This window comes from Myotis myotis, unplaced genomic scaffold, assembly GCF_014108235.1.
Source record: "Myotis myotis isolate mMyoMyo1 unplaced genomic scaffold, mMyoMyo1.p scaffold_m19_p_2, whole genome shotgun sequence".
Lineage (NCBI taxonomy): Eukaryota > Metazoa > Chordata > Mammalia > Chiroptera > Vespertilionidae > Myotis > Myotis myotis.
Genome location: NW_023416324.1, coordinates 105,390,474 through 105,410,842, shown reverse-complemented (window position 1 = coordinate 105,410,842; position 20,369 = coordinate 105,390,474). Strand labels below are relative to the sequence as shown.

Genomic DNA, 20,369 nt, shown 5'->3' with positions numbered 1-20,369 from the left:
AATGACCCTTGACAGAAAAAAGGTTCCCACCCCTGATTAGACAGTCTGCTTTTTTGATAGGTGAAAGTTTTTATGTGTTTTTGTCTGTAAGTCTTTGGTATTGCTTTAATTCTTTGTTTTGAGTAATTTACATTTGCCAACATGAATTGACATACTTGCATAAATCTACATTTATTTAATTAACTAAACTTCAAAAATTCTCCCAGAATCCATTTTCTCTCTAGAAGTAACTGTCTTAACTTCTTTTTTTTTTTAAAAAAAATAATAATTCCCCCCTTTTTATTCCTTAGAATAGTTTACAGTATAAACATGTTTTCATGTTATAAAAGCTTAACTCATAAGTTTACGGTAAGGATAAAGAAAAGAGTTCTTTAGAAGATAAATACTCATCCAATAATTATTATGAAACATGAAAACTTTCTATTTTTCCTTAGCTGTCAGAAAACTGAAAGCTGTCTTAGTGTTCAGTTACAGAGATGTCGCTTCCAAATTTCTTAATACAGTTATTCATCTGGTAACCTTTATCATTTAACAATATATTGTGAATATTTTTAGGTATTACTATACATGACATTTAATGACTGTTTAGTATTCTTTCAAAGGATGTACCACAATTTACTTACACATTGTTCTAATATAATATAGCAATGGGCATCTTTGTTTAGAGATGCAGTTAATTCCACAGGATAAATTTTAGAAGTGGGTTTGTTCCTGGAAAGGTGGTACCACCATATTCAGTTTTTCTATAGAAAGTAGGGAAGTAAAAGAAATATCAGTAGAATATTGCTACTTTGACAAGAACACTAAGCTACAGTTGTATACATTTAGTAGTTTCTGGGAAAGGTCAGTTGGTTGACAGTTGAGCTGTCCTTGAAAAGTCATTTGGCAGTTCTGATTTCCCATCTGTTTTCTGATCACATGGGCAAAGGGCATATTTTTTAATTTTTTTCTTTATTGATTAAGATATTGCATATGTGTCCTTATTTCCCCATAACCCCCCCCCCCTCCTCCCGCTCGTGCTCTTACCCCTCTAGTGTCTGTGTCCATTGGTTAGGCTTATATGCATGCCTTTGGTTGATCTCTCCCCCTTCCCCCCAACCGCCCTTTCCTTCCCTCTGAAGTTTGATGATCTGATCCATGCTTCTCTGTCTCTGCATCTATTTTTGTTCATCAGTTTATGTTGTTCATGATATTCCACAAATGAGTGGTGAGATCATGTGATATTTTTCTTTCTCTGACTGACTTATTTCACTTACCATAATGCTCTCCAGTTCCATCCATGCTGTTGCAAATAGTAGGAGTTTCTTCCTTTTTATAGCAGTGTAGTAGTACCACAGTTTTTTAATTCACTCATCTGCTGATGGGCACTGATCTGTTTCCAAATCTTAGCTATGGTGAATTGTGCTGCTATTGGTGTTTCTGGTTTCTTGGGATATATTCCTAGAAGTCGGATCACTGTGTCAAATGGGAGTTCCTTTTTTAGTTTTTTGAGGAAACTCCATACTGTCTTCCACAGTGGCTGCACCAGTCTGCATTCCCACCAGCAGTGCGGGAGGGTTCCTTTTTCTCAGCATCCTCTCCAGCACTTGCTTGTTGATTTGTCGATGATAGCCATTCCGACAGGTGTGAGATGGTATCTCATTGTCATTGTGATTAGCATCTCTTGGATGATTAGTGACTTTGAGCATATTTTCATATGTCTGTTGGCCTTCTGTATGTTCTCTTTCGAAAGTATCTATTTAGACCCGTTGCCCTTTTTTTTTTTTTTTATTGGATTGTTTATCTTCCTTTTGTTAAATTGTATGAGTTCCCTGTAAATGTTGGAGATTAAACCCTTAACGTAGATAACATTGGGAAATATGTTCTCCATGCAGTGGGCTTTCTTGTTGTTTTGTTGATGGTTTCTTTTGCTGTGCAGAAGCTTTTTATTTTGATGTAGTCCCATTTGTTTATTTTCTCCTTAGTTTCCATTGGCCTTAGGAGCTGTATCAGTGAAGATATTGCTTTGGCAATGCCTGAGATTTTGCTGCCTGTGGATTCCTCTAAGATTTTCATAGTTTCCCATCTTACATTTAAGTCCTTTATCCACTTTGAGTTTATTTTTATGTATGTTGTAAGTTGGTGGTCTAGTTTCATTTTTTGCATGTATCTGTCCAATTTTCCCAACATCTTTTATTGAAGAGACTGTCTTGACTCCATTGTATGCTCTTCCCTCCTTTGTCAAGTATTAAATGAGCATAGTGGTTTGGGTCAATTTCTGGGTTCTTTATTCTACTCCTTTGATCTATATGTCTGTTTTTATGCAGTACCAGGCAGTTTTGAGAAGAGTGGCTTTGTAAAATAGCTTGATATCTGGTATTGAGATCCCTCCTACTTTGTTCTTCTTTCTCAGGATTGCTGTAGCTATTCGGGTTGTTTTGTGTGTGTGTGTGTGTGTGTGTGTGTGTGTAATTCCAGATGAATTTTGGAGAGTTCGTTCTAGGTCTATGAAATATGCCGTTGGTATTTTAATGGGACTGCATTGAATCTATAGGTTGCTCTGGGTAGTATGAACATTTTAATGATGTTGATTCTACCAATCCGTGAACACAATATGCTCTTCCATCTGTTTATGTCTTCCTCTATCTCTTTTTTCAATGTACTGTAGTTTTCTGAGTACAGTACATTGAACCTCCTTAGTTAAGTTTATTCCTATGTATCTTAATTTTTTTTTGTGCAATGGTAAATGTGATTGTTTTTTTAAAAAATATATTTTATTGATTTTTTACAGAGAGGAAGGAAGAGGGATAGAGAGTTAGAAACATTGATGAGAGAGAAACATCGATCAGCTGTCTCCTGCACACCCATACTGGGGATGTGCCTGCAACCCAGGTACATGCCCTTGACCAGAATCGAACCTGGGACCCTTCAGTCGCAGGCCAATGCTCTATCCACTGAGCCAAACCGGTCAGGGCTGGGATTGTTTTTTTAATCTCTCTGTAAGTTCACTGTTGGTGTATGAAAATGCCATAGATTTCTGGGCATTCATTTTGTATCCTACATTGCCAAATTCATTTATTAAGTCTAATAGTTTTTTTGATGAAGTCTTTAGGGCAGTGGTTCTCAACCTTCCTAATGCCGCAACCCTTTAATACGCCGGATACTCATATGTGGGTGTATCTGCATGTGGGCGGACCCACCTGGAGACAGATAGAGGAGCGGTGTCTCGGTTCCTGGTTCCTAAGACCATCAAAAATATGTGTTTTCTGATGGTCTTAGGCGACCCCTGTGAAAGGGTCATTTGACTGCCAAAGGGGTCGCGACCCACAGGTTGAGAACCACTGCTTTAGGGTTTTCTATGTACAGTATCATGCCACCTGGGAATAATGACAGTTTTACATCTTCTTTTCTAATTTGGATACCTTTCATTTCTTCTTCTTGTCTAATCACTATGGCTAGCACTTCCAGTAATATGTCGAACAGGAGTGGTGAAAGTGGGCATCTGTCTTGTTCCTGTTCTTAGGTGAAATAGTTTTAGTTTTTGCCCATTGAGTATGATTTTGGTTGTAGGTTTATCAACATTTATTATGTTGAGGTATGATTCCTCTATTCCTACTTTGCTCAAGGTTTTTTATCAAGAATGGGGGTTGGATTTTGTCAAATGCTTTTTCTGCATCAATTAATATGACTATGTAATTTTTATCTCTTAACTAGAGGCCTGGCACATGAAATTTGTGCATGGGTACGGTCCCTAGGCCTGGCCTGCATTCAGGGCCATCTTCCCTGGCTGCCTGCAACTGGCCCCGTCCCTGCCGCCACCCACCCTGGTTCTCCGTTCACCAGTGGGCGATCTGAGCCTGACGGCTGGGGGAAGGGACCAAGAGGTTGGCTGTTCCCATCCACTCGTGGACCCCCCACCCACTGCAGGTTGCCCTCTGTGTGGGGGGAAACTGGTGGGGACAGAGGCCTTGGCCTGGTGCCATCCGCGTCCCCCACCACCCACCCCTGATTCCCCGTTCGCCATTGGACAATCAGAGCCTGCTGGCTAGAGAAAGAGACCAAGAGCTGGTCAGTGCACCTCATAGTGACTGGTCGGGCCTTTGTTCTGGTCATTCTGCCATTAGGGTCAATTTGCATATTACTCTTTTATTATATAGGATAAAGGCCCAGTGCCCAGGTGGGGGCTGGCTGGCCTGTCCTGATGGGGGCCCCCAATCAGTGTGGTGGTCCCCACTGTGGGGCCAGGCTGGCTGGGGCAAGGAGCTGTGGGGGTGAGTGCAGGCTGGCTATGTCCTGATAGGGGTAGGGATCCTCGCTGGGGGGTGGGGCCAGCCAGGGCGAGGGGCTGCAGGTGGTTTGCAGGCTGACCATGCCCCTATTGGGATGGGGGTCCCACTGGGGGGAGGGGCAGGCTGGGGCAAGGGGCTGCGGTCGTTCTGGTTTCTGTTTGTTCTGGTAATTCTGCCGTTTTGGTTGCTGGGCTTATATAGGATATTCTAGTTATTCCTTCAGGAGCTGCACTAAAACATACTTTGATATTGCTTATTTCCTAACTAACTTTTTATTTAGAGGTAAGAAAGTAAGGCAAGAATGACTGGAATTAAATTTACATTTAAAAATATTCCAGGTATTTTAATATGATAGGAGAAAACAGTCTGGGTTTACAGGAAGCTATTTTTTTTTTTTTTTTGTCTTCTGTAAGGAATGAAGTACTCTTCAGTACATTTAAACATTGTAAGCTTTAAAAAAATAACTTTATATTTCTCTGTTTCATTCCTGACTGTTTAAGTCATATTGGTTAACAAAAGTAGTGCTGGTAACTCTTTAGAAGTTAAAAATGTTTTTTACAGAAACGTGCTATTTAAAAATTAGAGGCCGTCTTCCAAATTGTTCCTGAGACAGTTATCAAATCTCCTAGATCTGCTTTTTAGATGCTTTAAATATCTCTAAAATATGATTACATTTGGTAAAGTAGGAACATGGTAAACAAAGTCTGTTTATGGGAGAGAAGCAGTATTTGTGTGTGTGTGTGTGTGTGTGTGTGTGTGTGTGTGTGTGTGTGTGTAAAAGCTTGTGTGTTTCTAGCTGTGGAGACTACTGTTAGACCTTGAGAGTGGAGTATAAGGTTGGAATGCCGTTTGATCTGCCCTTTTCTTTGATGTGCTGCTCAGTTGCCCTCTCAGTGGCATGCAGAGTGCTTGCCTGCACCTCTAGAGTAAAGCACATCTAGTGAGTGAGAGTCTGAGACCTAGTTTCTGGAGGAGAAGGTGGAGTCTTTTCCTTCATAACTGTTTGTAGAGGGATTTTATATAAAGTAAAGGAAGCAGTTCAAATAAAACAATTGGAGGAGGAGAGGGTGGCTTAATTTAAAAAATATATACAGTTGTTAGTTTTTCAAGTGTAAGATTACAGAAGATCACAGAACCATTTAGTCTGAATGTTGTTTTTGGAGATTAACTGTGATTTATTGAATACACAAGTAAATATTAGCTGATGGTTGTACTGTACAGTAAGTAAGGTTAAAGAAAAATCTTTTAAATGATACAGTAATCTTTGTACTACTATTTAATATAAAGTAGTTGGTATTTTTATGTGTTTCAAATGTACACGTAAGGTTTTATCAGATGGTGTGAAATCCCTAACAGCCAAGCCCTCTTCTCGGTAGCCAGTCATTGAAAGGCTTTCCACCAGAACCAGCAGCACCAGGGTTACAGCTTGTGGCTTAATGGATGGCTAGGATTTTTCAGTTTGAGGTAAAAGATAAACTAAGAAGCCTACTTTAAATCATGCATATAAACTTAAGGAATGAATACAAATGTTACTTACAGTATATCTCCTTTTTAATAAATGAATTTAAATTCTTGTAGTTGCAAAGTGCAATTTTTTCTTAGTGTCAGAAAAGTCCACATTTGAATTAGTTTCAAACATATTCAGATTGTAGAAAATCCTTTTGAAAATGAGCTTTATTCAGTGTGAAGAGGTGATAGGGTAGAGGATAAGTGGAGAATGGGGTGAAATTGCTTGCAAGCATGTTAGAAAATTATAAAATACTAGAGGCCAGGTGCATGAAATTCCTGCACTCAGGGGTGGGACGACGTCCCTCAGCTCAGCCTGACCCCTCTCGTAGTCTGGGAGCCCTCAGGGGATGTCTAACTGATGGCTTAGGCAGTTGGACATCCTTAGTGCTGCTGTGGTGGAAGGAGAGGCTCCCGCCACCGCCACTGCACTCACCAGCTGTGAGTCCAGCTCAAGGCTTCTGGTTGAGTGGCACTCCCCCTGTGGGAGCGCACTGACCACCAGGGGGAAGCTCCTGCATTGAGCATCTGCCCCCAGGTGGTCAGTGCACATCATAGCGCCCGGTTGTTCTGCTGTTCGGTTGATTTGCATATTAGCCTTTTATTATATACTAGAGGCACGGTGCACAAAAATTTGTGCACTGGCGGCGGGGGGGGGGGGGTCCCTCAGACCCACTTGTGCCCTCTCACAGTCTGGGACCCCTCGGGAGATAACGACCTGCTGGCTTAGGCCCGCTCCCGGGTGGCAGAGGGCAGGCCCAATCCCTAGGTGCATTCCCTGGTCGGGCTCAGAGCAGGGCCGATTGGGGAGGTGAGGCGCCACCCCCTGTCATGCACAGAGCAGGGCGAATCGGGAGGTTGTGATGCCACCCCCAGTCATGCTCAGGGTAGGGCCGATTGGGGGATTGGGGCGCCGCCCCCTGTCACACTCAAGATAGGGTCGATGGGGAGGTTGCGGCTCCATCCCCTGTCATGCACAGAGCAGGGCCCATCAGGGGTGTTGGGGCTCCATACCCTGTCACACACAGAGCAGGGCCGATCAGGGGGTTGGGGAGCTCCCCCCTGTCACGCACAGAGTAGGGCCGATAGGGGAGTTGGGGCACCACCCCCTGACACACAGAGCAGGGCCAATCAGGGGGTTGGGGAGCTCCCCCATATCAGGCATAGAGCAGGGTGGATCAGGGGGTTGGGGCGCCTTCCCCTGTCATGAACAGAGCAGGGCAGATAGCGAGGTTGTGGCCCCATCCCCTGTCACACATAGAGCCGCAGGGCAATCAGGGGGTTTGGGCGCTGCCCCCTGTCACGCTGCTCCAGGGGCCAGGAGGCCTCGTGGCTCCGCTGATCCCAGTGCTGGGAGGCCTCGCAGCTCCGCTTGACACAGGGGCAGTGATGCCTCGCTACTCAGCTGATCCCGGTGCTAGGAGGCCTCGCTGCTCCTCTGATCCCGGTGCTGGGAGGCCTCGCTGCTCCACTTGACACAGGGGCAGTGAGGCCTCACTGCTCCACTGATCCCAGTGCTGGGAAGCCTCGCTGTTCCGCTGATCCTGGTGCCAGGAGGCCTCGCGGCTCCACTGATCCCAGTGCTGGGAGGCCTCGCTGCTCCGCTGATCCCGGGGCGTGAGTCCTCGCAGCTCCGCTGATCCCGGGTTCGGGAGGCCTCGTGGCTCCACTGATCCCGGTGCTGGGTGGCATATTACCCTTTTACTATATAGGATAGAGGCCTGGTGCATGGGTGGGGGCTGGCCGGTTTGCCCTGAAGGGTGTCCTGGATCAGGGTGGGGGTCCCGCTTGGGTGCCTGGCCAGCCTGGATGAGGGGATGATGGCTGTTTGCAGCTGGTCACACCCCCTTCAGGGTGGGGGTCCCCACTGGGGTTCCTGGCTAGTCTGAGTGAGGGGCTGAGGGCCGTTTTTAGGCTGGCAGGTGACTGAAGCGCCCAACCTCTCCTTTTTTTCTTTTTTTTTTATTCTGGGATTTATTTACCTTCTATGGCTGTCACTGGAGCTGAGAGTGGCTTTAGCTCTGAGACCTTGGTTTGTTTGGCTTGTATAATTGAAACACTGTTGCAACTCCAGCTCAGGCTGGCTGGCTGAAAGCATGGGGTTTGTTTAGCTTCTATAATTGCAACATTGTTTCTTAGAGGGCAGCTCAGAGGCCGACAGCGGCAGGCGGGGAACCTTGGCTTCCTCCATCACTGGAGCAACCAAGCCTCCTGTTCGCTTCAGCTGCCTGGCTGCTGGCCGCCATCTTGGTTGGCAGTTAATTTGCATATCACCCTGATTAGCCAATGAGGAGGGTAGCGAAGTTATGGTTAATTACCATGTTTGTCTATTATTGGATAGGAAGGTCTTTTATTTCTAGAAGTTGCACTTTGCTCTTTTTTTAAATTTTATATATATTTTTATTTCAGAGAGAAAGGGAGAAGGAAAGAGATATAGAAGCATCAATGACGAGAGAGAATCAGTGATTGGCTGCAATGCCCCCCACTGGGGATCAAACCAGCAACCCAGGCATATGCCTTTGAATGGGAATCAAACCCGGGACCCTTCAGTCCATGGGCTTATGCTCAATCCACTGAGCCAAACCATCTAGGGTACACTTTGCTCTTTTCTATATTTTCTATTTATCTCTTTATTATGTTCATGCTTTCCTTTAAGTGCCTCAACATTTTTGTAATAGCTGTCTAAAATTCTTGTCTGCTTTTGATCATTATTGTTTTTTTTAGTCTATTTATATTTGCTCATTTTGATTCCCACTTTCCCACTTTCCTCCTTCTTCCCAGTAATTGCTAAGTGTCTAAATTTTTTGTTCTTCTCTTAAAGAGCAGCTTTACTTGGAAGACAGTTAAATTGCCTGCAGATCAGCTTTCAAGACTTGAATTTAAGCTCTGTTGGTATGTACTTATGGTGGCCTTTAATCTAGGGCTATTTAGCCTTAATATGAAGGCATGGCCCTTGTGGGGTCTCTGTTAACTGTACTGGATATTCAAAAAGGTCTCATTACTGTGTGGGGTCAGAACTCTATCATTTCTCAATTCTTTGTTAGTGCTGGTACTTGTTTAGCCTATAGCTTCCTAGTAGTTTGTTCTGTTCTCAGTAATTGTTCTTTGACCAACCACTTGAAATCTCGTTCTAAATATGCAGGGCACAGTATTCAGCTAGAGACTCAATGAGAGCCCATGCAGATGTTTGGGGCTCTTTATCTTGGCAATGCCCTTCTCTCTGATACACTGGCCCACAAAGTCCAGCCACTGCAGCCTCCCTGATCCCCGATCTGTTTCCCCAACTCAGTGAGACCACCATGTTTTGTTTAGAATCCCCTTCCATGTACTATGTATGATCCAGAAAGTTTCTCCAGGCAGAAAATCAGGAACATACATATTAGGGCTCTCTCCCTTTGTTTTCCTTCTCTCAGTGATCAAAATTCTGCATTGCCAGTTGTCCAATGTTTGCAAACAGATGTTTCATAGACTTTGTCTGGTTCTTTCTTTATTTACAATGAAGAAAGGCAGCCGGGACCTGGGCTTCCCTCGCAGCCCCAGCTTCGTCCAGAAGAATGTCCAGTCTAATTACCATATTATGCTTTTATTATTATAGATGTGATCTAAATGGGTTCAAACAATTAGTTCAGAAAAACCAAAACTAGAAGCCACTGCCCCAAATGCTGGCAAATGGGAAGATTACTCATGTAAAATTGGACATGCCCTAAGCAGAGATATGGTATGAGTAGCTTCATGCTAGGGATTTATTGATCAAGGTTATGCTAACTAATGGCATAGTATTTCATAGTAACCATAATAAATTATATATCTCAGCCATTCCTTCCATTCCATGCCTCCCAGCCTGCAGTCCAATGTGTGTTGACTCTGGCAGGACATGCACACTGAGATAGTGTGTGGTACTGAATTTGCTTTTCATATGGTTGAAGGGGTTAGCTAGTTGCCTTGGTGATCAGCAGAGGTTCAGAGATATAGACACTATGACAGTGGTGCCAACCATGGATATATTTTATTGTGGAAGAGGGTACTTCACATCGCTTGGTATTTGTAAGTTGAGGTACAAGTCTGTTATGCTTTGAATTATATGTAAAGCTGTATTGGTCTCACTTTAATCCTGAATATATTATTAAGAATTTGAGGAAGATGCTACTTTGCTCTTCAGACCTTAGGGCAACTGCAGAAATAGTATAGAAGAGAGTGTTTGCTTTTTAGATCTAGTCAGAGAGAGTTTGCCATATAGGAAGAAGGCTAGATACTTCTAACTGTGAATTAAAGGTCTATATGGACTTGTCAGCTTATTGGTATACATGGTTTATTTTAGGGCCAGATGCTCATAAACAGCTTGCATGCTAATTATGAAAGATGCCCTGTGGGAGATAGTGTAGGGCAGTGGTCAGCAATCTGAGTCAACAGAGCCAAATATCAACAGTACAACGATTGAAATTTCTTTTGAGAGCCAAATTTTTTAAACTTAAACTATATAGGTAGGTACATTGTTATTAACTTAATTAGGGTCCTCCTAAGCTGACCTTTGCTAAAAATGTCCTCAATCTGATTGAGGTACATTCGCTGAGGTTGACCCCTTCCAACTCTCCCATCCACACTCATCTTGTATACTTGTTTCAGATAGACGAGTGTGGATGGGAGAGTTGGAAGGGGTCAACCTCAGCGAATGTACCTCAAAACAATGTACCTCCCCCACGCTGCATATCCTGCGGCCCGCCTCTGCTGTGTCTCCCGTCGCCCAACCGACCAACACCCTCCACTTCTTCTAACACCATTTCTTCAAAATAGACTCGCCCAGGCCGAAAACCGACTTCTACACATGGGCCACGAAGTTTCAATCGCACTGTACGTGTGCGCCCGCACATGGTATTTTGTGGAAGAGCCACACTCAATGGCCAAAGAGCCGCATGTGGCTTGTGAGCCACGGTTTGCCAACCACTGGTGTAGGGTAATGCATAAGGGGTTGGGGTTTTAGAATCCAGTAGTCTGAATCTAAATCTCATCTCTGCTCTGGCTGGTGTAGCACAGTTGGTTGGAGCATGGTCCAGTACACCCAAAGGTTTGCAGGTTAAATTTTTGATCAGAGCATATACCTAGGTTTTGGGTTCAGGCATGTGGGTATGGGAGGCAACCAATCCATGTTTCTCTCTTTCTTCCTCTCCCTTCCTCTCTAAAATCAATAAAAAGTCCTCAGTGAGAAAAAAACAACAGATTGCATCTCTAATTTGCTGATTATTCTTGGAGTAATTTACTTATCTCTCTGAGTTATAGTTTCTTTCTAATGGTGATTGCCTTCTAGAGTTGATTTGAGGGTTAAATGTGACAATTCCAGTGAAAAGCTTAGTACAGGGTCTGCAAACAGAAATTGTTCAATAAATGCTGCTAACTATTGTTATTATTTTAAACAGTGAACTTCTAATTAGCATTTTTCTAAAGTGAAACCAAGAATATATGGAATTAATTCTTGTGTTTTGGTTGATGATGGGGAAAAAGTGTAGGCTGGCCAACAAATTCTGGAAAATAGGTTGGCTTTCCATATCTCTGGGTTTCACATCTTTGGATTCAACCGGCTGCAGGTTGAAGGTAATATTTTCCATCCACAGTTGGGAATCCATAGATGTGGAGGGCAACTGTATGCATTATTCTGCATCATCCTATATAATAAAGAGGTAATATGCAAATTGACCCTCAAACCCTCACAAGATGGCTGCATACGACCAAGCTAACAGGAGGGTTAGTGAGGGACGACCAAACGACTGAACAGCAGGCTGCGTGGGGTGACCAGGCTGGCAGGGGGGTTAGTGAGGGATGACCAAACAACTGAACAAGCAGGCTGCATGGGGCAACAAGGCCAGCAGCGGGGGGTCGGGGGGGGGGAGCGGCAGTTGGGGGCGATCATGCCAGCAGTGGAGGCAGTTGGGGGTGACCGGGTCAGCAGAGGGGGCCAGTTGGGGGTGATCAGGCCAGCACACAGAGGCAGTGAGGGGCTATCAGGCTGGCAGGAAGGGCAATTAGGGGCAACTAGGCAGGCAGGCAGGTGAGCGATTAGGAGCCCGTGGACTAGGATTGTGAGAGGGTTGTCCAACTGCCAGTTTAGGCCCTATCCCCAAAATCTGGCCTAAACCAGCAGTTGGACATCCTCCAAGGGGTCCCGGACTAGAGAGGGTGCAGGCTGGGCTAAGGGGAACCCCCCTCCATGCACAAATTTCATGCACTGGGCCTCTAGTTTTATATAAGGGACTCCAGCATTCATATGTTTGGTATTTGAGGGTTCCATAAACCAATCCCCTGTGGATACCAAAGGTCATTTGGGGGAGTCAAAAGTTACATATGGAGTTTTGACTGCATGGTGATTGGTGCTCCAGCCCCCATGTTGTTCAAGGGTCAGCTGTGATTACATCTTAAATTATTACCCTTGCCTCGTTTTTCTCATACTAATCTGTGTTGAGTCCTGTGGCTCTTACCCAAAGGTAATATTGTCCTCCATCAGATATGTGATAATGTCTAGAAACATTTTGATGGTCATGAATGGTGGGTACCTCTGGCATCCAATAGGTGGAGGCCAGGGAACCTGCTAAAACATCCTACAGTGATAGAATGCCCCTCACAAGAAATAATTATCTGGCGCTGATATCAGTAGAGCCGAGGTTGAGAAACTGTTCTAGTCTGATGGCGCAGTTCTAATTTCACTGCCCTGCTTAGAAGCTTTCAGTGCTTCCCCTATTTCCAAATGTATTTATCCTGTTTATCCTTATTTCCCAATTTTCACTCTATATCAGCAATTTTTAGCCTTTTTCATCTCCTGGCACACATAAATTAATTACTAAAATTCTGCAACCTACCAAAAAATATGTTTTGCTGATCTGAAAAAAAAAGGCATAACTTTGATTCACTCACACCAGATGGCTCTTGTTGTGTGGGCTGTTGTCACATTTTTATTTGACAGTCTAAGGGAAAAGAGGTCAGTGCCTCTGATTAAATAGTCAGGTACTGCATGTTTTAAAAATTCTGCAGCACACCAGTTAAATTGCTGCACTATTTAGGTACTGGTCTCCTCACTGTCCAGTCAAAATATGCTTTCACTATCTTTATTTTTTATTTTTATTTTTTTAGTAATTCTCACCCAATTATATTTTTCCATTGATTTTTAGAGAGAGTGGTGGAAGGGAGGGGGGTGAGGGGAAAGAGAGAGAAAAATATCAATGTGAGAGAGACACTTTGATTGGTTGCCTCCTGCATGAGTTCTGACCATTGCTGAGGATCAAACCTGGAACTCAGGTACTTGCTCATGATCGGAAATCGAACCCGAGACCCTTTGGTGGGTGGGCCAATGCTGTAACCACTGAGCAACAAAGGCCAGGGCATAATGTCACCTTTTAAAAGTCCTATCTGTTTTTCCAGGTCCCTCCCACTGTCAAAATCCTACTTATCATTTCTAAGGCCTATATCTTGCCCATTCATAAAGGGGTTTTTGATGATACCAAAAATTCTTTTTTAAGAACTGGAATCTTTTAAAGAAAGTTCTATTTTAACATTTTCCCTCATTAGAGTCCCTACTTCTCCAATCAAAAAAACTGAATGTACAGTCATCATGTTGTACATTACATCCCTAACACTTACTTGTCTTACTAGAGGCCCGATGCATGAAATTCATAAAAGAGTAGGCCTTCCTTACCCCGGCTGCCAGCACTGGCTCCCCTCTGGCACCCGGGACCCAGGCTTCTCTCTGGCTGCCAGCAGGCATCTGCGACTCAGGCTTCCCTCGCAGCCCTGGCTTTATCCAGAAGGTCGTCCGGAAGGATGTCTGGTCTAATTAGCATATTATGTTTTTATTATTATAGACTAGAGGCCCAGTGCATGAAATTCGTGCATGGGGGGGGAGGTGTCCCTCAGCCTGGCCTGCACCCTTTCCAATCTGGGACATCCCTCTCACAATCTGGGACCGCTGGCTCCTAACTGCTCACCTGCCTGCCTGCCAGATCACCTGTAACAGCCTCTGCTTGCCTGCCTGATCACTCCTAACCATCTCTGCCTGCCGGCCTGATAGCCCCTAATCACCTCTGCTTTGGCCCCCGCCACCGTGGCTTTGTCCAGAAAGAAGTCGGATGTCCAGAAGATGTTCAGTTGACCCAGTCTAATTAGCATATTGCCCTTTTATTAGTATAGACCAGAGGCCCAGCACAGTAAATTTGTGCATGGGTATGATCCCTAGGCCTGGCCTGTAATCAATCACAGAGCAGAGGGAGGTCCTTCCCACTCAGCCTGGCCTCTGCCATTGATAGCCGCCCACAGGGAGGCCCTGCCCGCCCTGCCCACCTTGCCAGGGCTCTGTGATCAATGCTGCACAGAGGGAGGTCCTGTCCACCCAGCTGGGGCTCTGCGATGGGCCCTCCCAGGGCTTGCCTCAGCTCTCGCAGCAGCGACTTTATCCAGAAGATCATCCAGAAAATGTCCGGTCTAATTAGCATATTACCTTTTTATTAGTATAGACTAGAGGCCCGGTGCACAAAAATTTTTGCATTCAGAGGTGGGGGGTCCCTCAGCCTGGCCTGTGCCCTCTCACAGTCTGGGAACCCTCAGGGGATGACCAGCTGCTGGCTTAGGCCTGCTCCTCGGGGGATTGGGCCTAAGCTGGGAATCAGACATCCCTCTGGCAGCCCGGCAGCCCTCGGGGAATCTCCACTTGCCAGCGGGGAGCAGACCTAAGCTGCAGTCGGACATCCTTAGCGCTGCTGAGGAGGCAGGAGAGGCTCCCACCACCACCACTGTACTGGCAGCTATCAGCCTGGCTTGTGGCTGAGCAGAGCTCCTCCATGTGGGAGCTCACTGACCACCAGAGGGCAGCTCCTGCATTGAGCATCTGCTCCCTGGTGGTCAGTGTGTGTCATAGTGACCAGTCATTCCCAGTCTTTCTGCTGTTAGGGTCAGTTTGCATATTACCCTTTTACTATATAGGATAGAGGCCTGGTGCATAGGTGGGGGCCGGCTGGTTTGCCCTGAAGGGTGTCCCAGATCAGGGTGGGGGTCCCTCTTGGGTGCCTGGCCAGCCTGGATGAGGGGCTGATGGCTGTTTTCAGGCTGCCTGCACCCCCTTTAGGGTGGGGGCCCCCACTGGGGTGCCTGGCCAGTCTGGATGAGGGGCTGAGGGCTGTTTTCAGGCTGGCCAAGCCAGCGACTGAAGCTCCCAGCCTCTCCTTTTTTTCTTGTTTTTTATTCTGGGATTTATTTACCTTCTATAATTGAAACTTTGTTGCCATTCCAGCTCTGAGGCCACGGCCTGCTGAAAGCAGGTATCTGGGCTTTGTTTAACTTCTATAATTGCAACTTTGTTGCTTAGAGTGGAGCTCAGAGCCTGGCTGCAGCAGGGAGGAAGCTTGGCTTCCTCCATCACTGGAGCAAGCAAGCCTCCTGCTCGCAGCCGCCATCTTGGTTGGGTTAATTTGCATATCCTGCTGATTAGCCAATAAGAAGTGTAGCGGAGGTATGGTCAATTACCATGTTTGTCTATTATTAGATTAGATAACTAGAAGTTTATACCTTTAGACCACTTTTTCCAATTCTCCCTCCCTCATCATTCATCTCTGGAAACAAGTCTGATCTCTTTTTTTATTACTTTTTTTTTCTTTTAGATTTCTCATATAAGCGAGATCATTACAGTACTTAAGTATCTTTCTCTGTCTGATTTATTTCACTTAGCAAAATGTCTTCAAAGTCCATCTGTTACTTGACTGGGTGTGGGCCCAGGACTGGTCTGCCTAGAATTTGTGGGTAGTGTGTGGGTTCTTGACTTCGTGTAGGAAAGATTTCACAATAGGAGTCCAGGTGATTTTGAGAGTATATTTATTAAAGCTGGGGACAGTGAAACAAAGGAAGGGCTTAAGGTTGGAGAAGCAATAGGAGAAACTCAGAGAAAAGACAGGCTCAGGGGTTAGCCCAGGTCAAGCTCCCCTGATTGCACATGTCTTGGTGTCCCTTAGAGTTTAGGATAAAAGCATCAATAATACAAGGCATGGGCATGCTCTTGTGAGAGCATGCTGTAGGTAGAGTATGTGTATTACTGAGGACAGTCAAATGAAAGAAGGGCTTAGAATAGAAGAAGTAACAGGAGAAAGCCAAGGCGAGGCTGCTTTGGCTTTCTGAAAAATTAAAGTCACAGTGTCAGAAGTAAGCTGTTTGGGAAGTTAGAGAGAGAAGGGGACCTTGGAGACAAGTTCAGGAAGAAAGCCCAGACGAACTGCTGCTTTCCATTGGTTGCAAGTCTTAGCAGGTCCCTTAGAGTTTAGGAGATGCATGTGTGTGGGGCAGAAAGTGAGGGAAGGGAAAGGTGTGGGCCTGCTCCCGGGAGGAAGAGCACAAGAGCAGGTTGTGGATCTTTAGTCTTGAAGCTTTTTATCTTTCCTTGGCTGGTGGAATCCTAGGAGAGATATCAAGGGAGGGTCTTAACATAATATTCATTAGCTTCTCAAATGTGTCCTTCAATGTGCTGATTCATTAAAATATGTGTATACAGGGACCAGGTTATTTTCTGGTTAAAGAACATTACTGAAGAGGGACTGGGACTGAGACCAATCTGCCCCATGATGGTTTGGAATATGTAAACCATTTATCCTGTCTCCTTGGTTAGGGAAGATAAACCTTGTAATTTATTAGCTGAATGTAAATTGCTCAAATTATTTGGCCTTGTCTAATTATTTTGTCTCAGTTCCCCTTATTCCACTTTTCAAGGAATTTCTCTAGCTTCTTACTACCCTGTCTCACATCCATGTTGTCACAAATGATTTCCTTGTTGTTTAAATGGCTGAATAATATTCAATTGTATGTATACCATGGCTTCTTTATCCATTCATCCATCTATAGATACTTAAGTTGTTTCCATGTCTCAGCTATTGTAAGTAATGCTGCTATGAACATGGAGCAGTTATCTATCTATTTGAGTTAGTGTTTTTGTTTCCTTTGGATATATTCCTAGAAGTGGAATTACTGGATCATGTGGTAATTATATTTTTAAATTTGAGGGGCCTCCATACTGTTTTCCATAGTGGCTGCAGCAACTTACATTCCCACCAGCAGTGCATGAGGGTTACCTGTTCTCCACATCTTGCCAACAACTTTTTGTTTGTTGATTTATTGATGATAGCCATTCTGATAGGTGTGAGGTAATATCTCATTGTGGTTTTAATTTGTATTTTCCTGAGCACTAGAGATGTTGAACTTTGTTTTATCTTCCTATTGACTATTTGTATGTTTTTGAAGAAATGTCAGTTCACATCCTTAGCCCATGATTAAATTGGCTTGTTTTGTGTGTTGGGTTTTTGTTTTTTTTTGCTATCGTATTGTATGAGTTTCTTATATACTATAGATATTAACTCTTATCAAATGTGTGGTTTGAAAATATTGTTTTCTCATTCCATAGGTTTCTTTTTTTAAAAAAAAAAAATTTTATTTATTTTCTTGATTTCAGAGAGGGAGGGAGAGGGAGAGGAAGGTGGAGAGGGAGGGAGGGGGGAGGAGCAGAGAGAGAGGGAGGAGGAGAGGGACAGATAGAGGGAGAGGGAGAGGGAGGGGGAGAGGGAGGGAGAAAGGGAGAGGGAGAGGGAGAGGGAGGGGGAGAGGGAGAGGGAGAGGGAGAGGGAGGGGGACAGGGAGGGGGAGAGGGAAACATCAATGATGGGAATCATTGATCCAGTCATTACTGGGGATGGAGCCCGAAACTCAGGCATGTGCCCTAACTGGAATTAAACCATGGCCTCCTGGTTCATAGGTCAACGCTCAACCATTGGGCCACGCTGGTTGGGCTGATGGTTTCTTTTACTATTTAAAAGTTGTTTTAGGGAGAACCAAGATGGCGGCATAGGTTAACACCGGAGTTTGCTGCCTTCAAAAGTGAAACTAAAAAACAGAACCCACATCACCCAGAACCACAGGAACGCTGGCTGAGTGGAAGTCCTACAACTAGGAGGAAAGAGAAACGCATACGGACACTCAGAGGAGGCGCAGTGCTGAAGTCAAATTCTGAGGTGCGGAGTGCGGGGAGAGGGCTGGCGGCGGAGGGCGCGGTTGGCGTTTTCAATCGGGAGGGAGTCGCAGACTCTGAGCTCCAGATACAGGCGAGTCTTTAGGGACCCAGACTCAAACGGGAGAAGCGGGACTGTCTGGCTTCGGTCAGAGCGAGTGCAGCTTTCTCTCTGAGGTGTGCAGCGGGTGCTGGGACTCAGAGAGGCAGAGCCCCTGAGGACAGAACTGAGAGCCGCCATAACTGCTCTCTCCGGCCCACCCTGTTGATCCTGTGCGACCCGCCCCGCCCAAGCCCTGCACAGAGGCATTTGCCGGATAGCCTCAGGCAAATGCCAGATTAGCACCTCCCTAGAGGACAGAAGTTCTCTCACTGCTGACACAGCTGATTCTCATAGCCACTTGGCCTGGAGGTCAAACCCTCCCTGGTATTAGCTACAACAATCAAGGTTTAACTATAAGACTTCGAACAAAGACCACTAGGGGGTGCACCAAGGAAGCATAACAAAATGCGGAGACAAAGAAACAGGACAAAATTGTCAATGGAAGATATAGAGTTCAGAACCACGCTTTTAAGGTCTCTCAAGAACTGTTTAGAAGCCGCCGATAAACTTAATGAGATCTACAAGAAAACTAATGAGACCCTCGATGTTATATTGGGGAACCAACTAGAAATTAAGCATACACGGGCTGAAATAACGAATATTATACAGACTCCCGACAGCAGACCAGAGGAGCGCAAGAATCAAGTCAATGATTTGAAATGCGAGGAAGCAAAAAACACCCAACCGGAAAAGCAAAATGAAAAAAGAATCCAAAAATGCGAGGATAGTGTAAGGAGCCTCTGGGACAGCTTCAAGCGTACCAACATCAGAATTATAGGGGTGCCAGAAGATGAGAGAGAGCAAGATATTGAACACCTATTTGAAGAAATAATAACAGAAAACTTCCCCCACCTGGTGAAAGAAATGGACTTACAGGTCCAAGAAACGCAGAGAACCCCAAACAAAAGGAATCCAAAGAGGACCACACCAAGACACATCATAATTAAAATGCCAAGAGCAAAAGATAAAGAGAGAATCTTAAAAACAGCAAGAGAAAGAAACTCAGTTACCTACAAGGGAATATCCATACGACTGTCAGCTGATTTCTCAACAGAAACTTTGCAGGCCAGAAGGGAGTGGCAAGAAATATTCAAAGTGATGAATACCAAGAACCTACAACCAAGATTACTTTATCCAGCAAAGCTATCATTCTGAATTGAAGGTCAGATAAAGAGCTTCACAGATAAGGAAAAGCTAAAGGAGTTCATCACCACCAAACCAGGATTATATGAAATGCTGAAAGGTATCCTTTAAGAAGAGGAAGAAGAAGAAAAAGGTAAAGATACAAATTATGAACAACAAATATGCATCTATCAACAAGTGAATCTAAGAATCAAGTGAATAAATAATCTGATGAACAGAATGAACTGGTGATTATAATAGAATCAGGGACATAGAAAGGGAATGGACTGACTATTCTTGGGGGGGAAAGGGGTGTGGGAGATGCGGGAAGAGACTGGACAAAAATCGTGCACCTATGGATGAGGACAGTGGGTGGGGAGTGAGTGCGGAGGGTGGGGCGGGAACTGGGAGGAGGGGAATTATGGGGGGGAAAAAAGAGGAACAAATGTAATAATCTGAACAGTAAAGATTTAATTTAAAAAAAAAAAGTTGTTTTAGTTTGATGTCACCCCCACCCCCCCTTGTTTATTTTTGACTTTGTTGCTTAACCAAAAAGTCATTGCCAAGATCCATATTGAGGAGCTTTATTACTATGTTTTCTTCTAGGAGTTTCATGGTCTTAGGTCTTGCATTTAAGCCTTTAATCCATTTGAATTAATTTTTGTGAGTGGTGTAAGACATGGGTCTAGTTTCATTCTTTTACATGTGAATATCCAATTATCTCAGCACCATTTATTGAAAAGACTATCATCTCTCCATTGCTATTCTTGGCTCTCTTGTCAAATATTAGTAACCATATATGCATGGGTTTATTTTGGGCTCTTGATTTCATTTCATTGATGTATTTGTCTGTTACTATGCCAGTACTGTACTGTTTTGTTGACTAGCTCTGGAAGTTTGTACGCCCTACAGAGGGGTAGTCAGGTAACCCATGGCTCACCCTGGTTGCAGCTAACAAGACAAGTGGACACCTATGTCTGTCTGGGTGCCATTCAGCAAAGAGAAGCCATTTTACTTAATTTAATTTTTTAGCAGTTAATTGATTTTTAGAGAGAGAGGAAGGGAGAAGACAGAAACATTGATGTGAGAGCTATACATCGATTAGCTGCCTCCTGCATGCCCCACACTGGGGATTGAGCCTGCAACCCAGGCAGGAATCGAACCAACAACCTTTCAATGCACAGGTTGAAGCCCAACTAACTGAACCACACTGGCCAGGGCAAAGAAAAGCCATTTTAGATATCTGGAGCCAGAATTACAGGCTTACATAATTACTTGAAAGGCTTTAGCCTGAGACTCATCATTGACTCCTAAAACAGCAGAGGAGGTTACTACCTTAATTCTAATTGGGGAC

The 20,369-nt window shown here is 44.5% G+C and overlaps 1 protein-coding gene across 5 annotated transcripts in view; it reads left to right on the top strand.

Moving 5' to 3' along the window:
- Positions 1–20,369, top strand: part of PLOD2 (procollagen-lysine,2-oxoglutarate 5-dioxygenase 2) — a 302,336-nt gene that overhangs the window by 18,651 nt on the left and 263,316 nt on the right. The window contains exon 1 of one of the 5 annotated variants that reach the window (XM_036349578.1): positions 8,651–8,666. The exons of the other annotated variants lie outside the window; for them this stretch is intronic. The gene's annotated coding sequence lies outside the window, so the exon portion shown is untranslated. Of the gene's footprint in view, positions 1–8,650; positions 8,667–20,369 lie in introns of those variants that run through there. 5 annotated transcript variants of the gene reach the window in all.